Source organism: Sapajus apella, unplaced genomic scaffold, assembly GCF_009761245.1.
Source record: "Sapajus apella isolate SASKATOON/1434 unplaced genomic scaffold, GSC_monkey_1.0 scaffold394, whole genome shotgun sequence".
Classification (NCBI taxonomy): Eukaryota; Metazoa; Chordata; class Mammalia; order Primates; family Cebidae; genus Sapajus; species Sapajus apella.
Genome location: NW_022437331.1, coordinates 49,847 through 57,318, shown reverse-complemented (window position 1 = coordinate 57,318; position 7,472 = coordinate 49,847). Strand labels below are relative to the sequence as shown.

The 7,472-nt window shown below is 42.0% G+C and overlaps 1 pseudogene; it reads left to right on the top strand.

Annotated features, from left to right (window-relative positions):
* The first annotated feature begins 588 nt into the window (after positions 1-588).
* On the top strand, positions 589-1,386 carry LOC116545838 (annotated as a pseudogene).
* The last annotated feature ends 6,086 nt before the right edge of the window (positions 1,387-7,472 follow it).

The window sequence follows — 7,472 nt, the reverse complement described above, 5'->3', positions numbered from 1 at the left end:
TTTAATATCAATGCTTCCTGAAATTTGTATCCAGATAAAATATCAGACAGGTGAACAAAAAAATGAATGGATAAGATATTAATCTCAACATTATTTAAAGTACTGTAAAATGGCTATATTACATATCTCCGTATAGTGGAACACTGTGGCCATAAAAATGATGGTGAAGATTATGTTTATTGGCATGGAAAGCTATCCATGCAATATTATCATTATTATTATTTTAAATAGAGATGTGATCTTGCTCTGTTGCCCAGGCTAGAGCATAGCAATGTGATCATAGCTCACTACAGCCTTTAACTCCTGGGCTCAAGCAATCCCCTACCTCAGCCTCCTGAGTAGCTGGGACTACAGGCATGCCCCACCATGCCCTGATAATTACAAAAATTGTTTAGTGACAGGATCTCACTGTGTTGCCCAGGCTGGTCTCAAACTCCTGGGCTCAAGTGACCCTCCTGCCTCAGCCTCCTGGGTAGCTGAGACTACAGGAGTGTGCTACCACATCTGGCTGATGCAATATTATTAGGTTATAAATGCAGGGTTACAGCTGTTTTTCGTGGTGCCTCAGAGGCGATCAGCTGCTTCAAGATGAAGCTGAACATCTTCCCAGCCACTGGCTGCCAGAAACTCATTAAAGCAGACAATGAACACAAGCTTCATACTTTTTATGAGAAGTGTATGGCCACAGAAGTTGCTGCTGATGCTATAGATAAAGAATGGAAGGGTTACATGTTCTGAATCAGCAATGGGATTGACAAGCGAGGTTTCCCCATGAAGCAGGGTGTCTTGACCCATGGCCGTGTCCATCTGCTACTGTGTAAAAGGCATTCCTGTTATAGGACTGGAAAAAGATAAGCAAAAATCTGCTTGTGGTTGCATTGTGGATGCCAACCTGAGCATTCTCAACTTGGTTATTGTAAAAAAAAAAAAACGGAGAGAAGGATATTTCTGGACTGACTGACACTACCGTGCCTCATCACTTGGGGCCCAAAAGAGCTAGCAGAACCTGCATGCGTTTCAGTCTCTCTAAAGAAGGGGATGTCTACCAGTATGTTGTAAGAAAGCCCTTAAACAAAGAAGGTGAGACACCTAGGACGAAAGCACCCAAGATTCAGTATTTTGTTCCTCCACGTGTCCTACAGCACAAATGGCAGCTTATTGCTCTGAAGAAACAGAACACTAAGAAAAATAAGGAGGAGGCTGCAGAATATGCTAAACTTTTGGCAAGAGGATGAAGGAAGCTAAAGAAAAGCATCAAGAACAGATTACCAAGAGACACAGACTGTCCTGTCTGTGAGTTTCTACTTCTAAGTCTGAATCCATTCAAAAAGAAGATTTTTTTGAGTAACAAATAAGACAGACTAAAAAAAATAAATGCAGGTTACAAAATTGTCATTTAACATCTCATTTAAATAAAGATATGATAAAGAAAAGCATGGAAAATAGTCACTGAAATGATGATTGTCTCTAGATAATGTGATTATTTGTGATCCTTATTTTCTGGTTGTTTGACCTTGAGGAAAAAACTTACCCTCCCTGTACCTCTCAGTTTTATCATGGGCAAAATGGAGGCAATAATATTTCCTACCTCATGGGCAATCTGAGGAATTCAACATATTTGTATATGTAAAGCATAACCATTTAGAAGAGTGCTGAACATATACATACTAAAAGCTATTAGCTATCATACTGATCATCCTAATTGTCTGTATTTTCTAATCTTATGATTGTGTTTGTGTTAATTTCATAACCAGAAAAGACAATAAACTACTTTTTTTTCAAAAAGATAGTTCTCATGGAGGAGGAGGGAATTAAATTCATTCCTATCTATAAGAATAGTAAGTAGCTTAATTCCCATTTACCCCAAAAGTTAAAATAGATGTTTTTAATGTCTAATTTTCTAACTATTCTAAATGAGAATTCACTTAACATGTATGTTAGTCCATTCTTGCATTGCTATAAAGAAATACCTGAGGCTAGGTGATTCATAAAGAAAAGAGATTTAATTGTCTCATGGTTTGGCAGGTTTTAAGGAAGAATAGTGCTGGCATCCGCTTCTGGTGAGGCCTCAGGAAGGTTACAATCATGTTGGAAGGCATTTGGGATCCACAATGTCACATGGAGAGCACAGGAGCAAGACAGAGAGGGAGGAAATGCTGCACTCTTTTAAAAATAACCAGATGTCAGGTGAACTAACAGAGTGAGACCCACTCATCATGAAGGTGATGGTGCTGAGTCATTCAGGAAAGATCTGCCCCCCCATGATTTAATATCGCCCACTGGGCCCCACCTTTATGATTGAAGATTATATTTCAACATGAGACTAGGAGGAGTCAAACACATAAGCCATATCATTCCGTTTCTGGCCTCTCAAATCTCATGTCCTTCTCACATTATAAAATACAGTCATCCCTTCCCAACAGTTTCCCACAGTCTTAACTCATTCCAGCATTAATCCAATCAAAAGTCCAAAGTCTCATCTGAGACTTGAGTCAAGCTCCTTCTACCTAGAAGCCTGTGAAATCAAAACAAGTTTCTTACGCTCAAGATACACTGGTAGTACAGGCATTGGGTAGACGTTCCATTCCAAAAGGGAGAAATCAGCCAGAAGAAAGAGGCAGTTGGCCCCACGGAAGTCTGCAACCCAACAGGCTAGGCATTAAACTTTAAATTCTAAAATAATTTCCCTTGCCTCCATGTCCTGTATCCTGGGCACACTGGTGCAAGAAGTGGGTTCCCAAAGCCTTGGGCAGCTTTGACTTTATGGCTTTGCAGAATGCAATCCCCGTGGGTGCTCTAGTGAGCTGCCGTTAACTTCCTGTGGCTTTTCCATGCTCAGATTGCAAGCTGCGGGTGGCTTTTCCATTCTCGGGCTTGGAGGGTAGTGGCCCTCTTCCCACATCTTCACTAGGCAGTTTCCTGCTGGGGACTCTGTGGGGTCTCAAACCCCACATTTCCTCTCAGCACTGCCTGGTAGTGTTTCTCTGCAGGGACTCTGTCCCTACTGCAGGCTTCTGCCTGGGCATGCAGGCTTTCCCATGTATCCTCTGGAATCTAGGTGGGAGTTGCCAAGCCTCCTTACTCTTGCATTCTGTACACCTGCAGGCTTAACACCATGTGGAAGCTGCCAAGGCTTACGGTGGTTTGCACTTTTCAAAGAGACAGCTTGAGCTGTACTTACAGCCCTTTGAGCCGTGGATGGAGCGCAGTGCTGGGATGCAGAGAACAGTGTCCTAAGGCTGAGCAGGGCAGCAATGCCCTGCACCTGGCCCCTGAAATAATTCTTTCCTCCTAGGCCTTTGGCCTTTTGTTGAGAGGGACTGCCTCAAAGATTTCTGAAATGTCTTTAAGGCCTTCTTCCCATTGTCATGTATATTAGCACCTGGCTCCCTTGTAGTTATGCTAGTTTCTTTAGCAAGTGGTTGCTCCACAGCCTGCTTGGATTCTTTCTCCACCACAGAGCCAGGCTGAAAAATCTCCAAACTTTTACGCTCTGCTTCCCTTTTACATATAAGTTCCAACTTATATTTAAGTCTTTTCTTTGCTCCCACATCTGATATAGGCTGTTAGAAGCAGCCATGTTACATCTTGAATAATCTGCTACTTAGAAATTTCTTCTGCCAGATACCCTAGGTCATCATTCTTAAGTTCAAACTTCCACAATTCCCTAGAGTATGGACACAATATAGCCAAGTTTTTTGCTAGGGTTTAACAAGGGTGCCCTTTACCCCAGTTCCCAATAACTTCCTCATTTCCATCTGAGACCTTGTCAGCCTTGCCCTCACTGTCCATATTTCTATCAGCATTTTGGTTACAACCATTTAACCCGTCTCTAAGAAGTTCCAAACTTTCTCTCATCTTCCTGCCTTCTGACTCCTCCAAATTCTTTCAGCCTCTGTTTGTTACCTAGTTGCAAAGCCAGTTTCACGTCTTCAGGTATCTTTATAGCAATGCCTTACTCCTAGGTACCAATTTTCTGTGTTAGTCCATTCTTGCGTTGCTATGTAGAAATACCAGAGGCTGGGTAACTTATAAAGAAAAAAAGTTTTGTGGCTGGGCACGGTGGCTCATGCCTATAATCCCAGCATTTTAGGAGAACGAGGTGGCTGGATCACAAGGTCAGGAGATCAGCTAACACGGTGAAACCCCATCTCTACTAAAAATAAAAAAAAAAAAAAAAGACATTAGCCAGGCATGGTGGTACGCACCTGTAGTTTCAGCTGCTCGGGAGGCTGAGGCAGGAGAATCACTTGAACCTGGGAAACGAAGGTTGTGGTAAGCCCAGATCGCACAATTGCACTCTAGCCTGGGTGACAGAGTGAGACTCCATCTCCAAAAAAGAAGGTTTAATTGGCTTACAATTCTGCAGGCTTTACCAGGAGCATGGTGCTGGCATCTGCTTCTGATGAGGATTCAGGAAGCTTTCGATCATGGCAGAAGTTGATGGGGAGCCAGCATGCCACATGGAGAGAACAGGGGCAAGAGAGAGAGGGAGGAAGTGCCACACTCTTTAACAACCAGATCTCAGGTGAACTGACAGAGTGAGAACTCATGCATTACGAAGGAGATGGTGCTAAGCCATTCATGAAGGATCTGCCCTGTGATCCAATACCTCCCATTAGGTTCCACCTCCAACACTGGGGATTACATTTCAGCATAAGATTTGGAGGCAATGAACATCTAAACCATATCACCATATATGGAATAATTCCAGCATTATGTTCCTTAGTGTTACTTCAGGCTAAAGAGTAAAAATTAAACAAGAGTAAAGACTGGCATATATGTACTGGGCTCAAAATGTGTTGATGTAACAAATGGCAATTGAAAATCATACTGATACTTTACACCACAGTTGTTTGTGGGTAAAGAATAATCTTTGTTTGGAACAGAGGCATTTGATAGGTAAATGTCAGATAAATGGTGGATACCAAAGCCTGGTGTAGATTGGAATAGTGCTTTACAGAGGAAAAAAAAATTGGTGTTCTTCAATGTGAGGGAAAAGATGAGAAGAGAGAGCTGAGGGATGGGAAGGGGAGGAGAAGATGAGAGAGAAAAAGAGGTGGAGGGGATAAAAGGGGACAGCAGAGGAGGTGGGAAGCGGGGGGAAGAGGCAGGAGAAAGAAGTTGGGTGGTGCACTGGAGGAAGAGAGTCTACAAAGGACTTCCTAGAAATGTGCAAGTCATTGTGGGCAGCAAGTGATATGATTGACCCCACTGATTCTGAAGAGTCGACATACCTTAGTTGGTGGAAAATTATGCAAAGGCTGGATTTCACATCTGTCTTGGTGGTGGTTGGTCAGTGATAGCATAGATGAAGATTCTTGAAGCCCAGGGGATTATGGGCCACATAAATTTTCGGTAATTCATAGAAATCTTGGGCATTCCACATCATGCAACTTGAGCTCAAGTCAATCAAGATCTCAAGGGTCAGGATAGCTACCAAGTAGCAGCATCCAGGTTACATAAAGATGTGTGTGTGTGTTGGGGAGAGAGAGAACACATAAGGGGAAGAGAAAGAATTGGAGGATGCAGAGAGACATTAGTTATGCTTATGAAAAATTCAACTACATTTGTACATTTAATCCTATAATAGTCACATTTCATGCAAATAAAATAATATAATCTCTTTTCGTTTCCTCCCTGCTTCTGGTCAGTAGTTGCATGTATTGCTCAATATCCCTGGCAAGTAACATTCAGTCATAGGAAGCTCCGTGCCACTGAGGGAAAGTTTTTTCCAATTGTGAACACCTCTGTGGTTAGAAAAGTCTTCATATTGAACTAAAATTTTCATTAAATATGTATTAAGTGTCTACTAAGTGGCAGGCACTATTCTATGTTCTGAGGATACAAAGTCCTTGCTCTCATCAGACTTATCTTCTAGTGGGTACAAATTCTAGATGAATAAAAGATAACTATGAAGCCAGGTGGTTACACTGAAATACGCCTAGATATACTATACCAGCAGATACTAAAAAAGCAAATAAATAAATCTCAGTGTAGAAATATAGACTATAGATATAAATTTATAAGCATTCAGCTTACAATTTTCTTCAGATGATGAGTGTAAGTGGCAGTGAGAAAAACCCCAGCGCCTCCACTATCAATATTTGGGGCAATGTGGAGGGACTAGAAAAGAGGCCATACAGCTGCAAATTCCAGCTTCATTTTCCGTCCTCTCGAGTAGAAATGCTTCGTCAGCAAAAAATCAGTTTTCAACTTTGAAGATCACCATTCTGCATTGCATAGTGGAAAATGAACACTTCTTAACTGTGGTGGGATCAGTTAAGCACTTCCTTCTCACCATCTAAGTGTGGTAAAGTGGCAGCGGAACCGAGGATTGGCTGGAGCTTGCCCAGGTAGAAGTGGCAGCAACAGCAACAACCTGCACCCACTGTCAGGACAGAGGCTACAAGGCAGCAAGGCCAGATCAGTGCTAGCAGCACATGAGACCAGAAACACACACCTCATTGCTGTCACAAATACTGTCATGCGGTACTAGTTACTGGGGCTAGTTTCTATATCGCTGTGTGGATATAAACGGCAACAGAAGTTGGAAGAGAATGGTACCTGCCACCTGTTGGCTCAGTCCCACCCCAAATGAATTGTGAGATTAGTAATCATCCCAGCTGGTGTAATACTGAATTGTTTGAATGCTGAAACAATTGTTTCAATACCACAATTGTTTCAAAACCAACTCAAACTGTTCACTGAGAGCCATTCAGTGTGCTGTTGGTGGGTGGGGTGAGCCGGGAGGGCAGGGGGAAAAGGTAGATGGCCAGTAATTATAGTAATCATGGGGCTAGATGTCTAGTAACCATGAGCTAGTAACCATGGAGCTAAATGTGCAGTAATTATAGTAATCAGAGACTACTGACATCATGACCCACAATTCACTTTCCCACTTTCCTGGAACTGTATGTACATACTCCCCACCCCACCCCACCCCAAGCTGGTATAACTTCAGGTAAACACAAATTATACTAAGAATCACATCTCTGCAATTTTATTCTTGAGCTATTTGATGCCCTGGTGAGATACATTTAAACCACAAATTACAACTCTTGAGAGCTGCTTGAATTCTGAGACTATTATCCAATTTACCAGTTATCAAGCCTAGATTTCTACTAGCTATAAATATGATGCCCAGTGTCCTCAGCCGATCTATTATTAATCATGTTCACTAACTATTAAGGACAGATTTGATATGAGATCCTGAGGCATCATCTCTCTAGAGACTGTCCAAATCTTCTGCAGGGAGAAAAGAGTCTGTTTAACAAATATCAAGTTGGATTGAACATCAGATACAATGTGATACTATCATTCAACCTGTTCGTGTCCATTTTGCTACAAAAATATTGTGAGAAACTTGCCAAGTGTTTTAATGAAATTCAGGCATCTGCAGCCTTACCGCCAGTTTCATCGACTTATCAAAACAGGAAGTGGGTGTATTGGGCCCAGATCCTTTCATATGC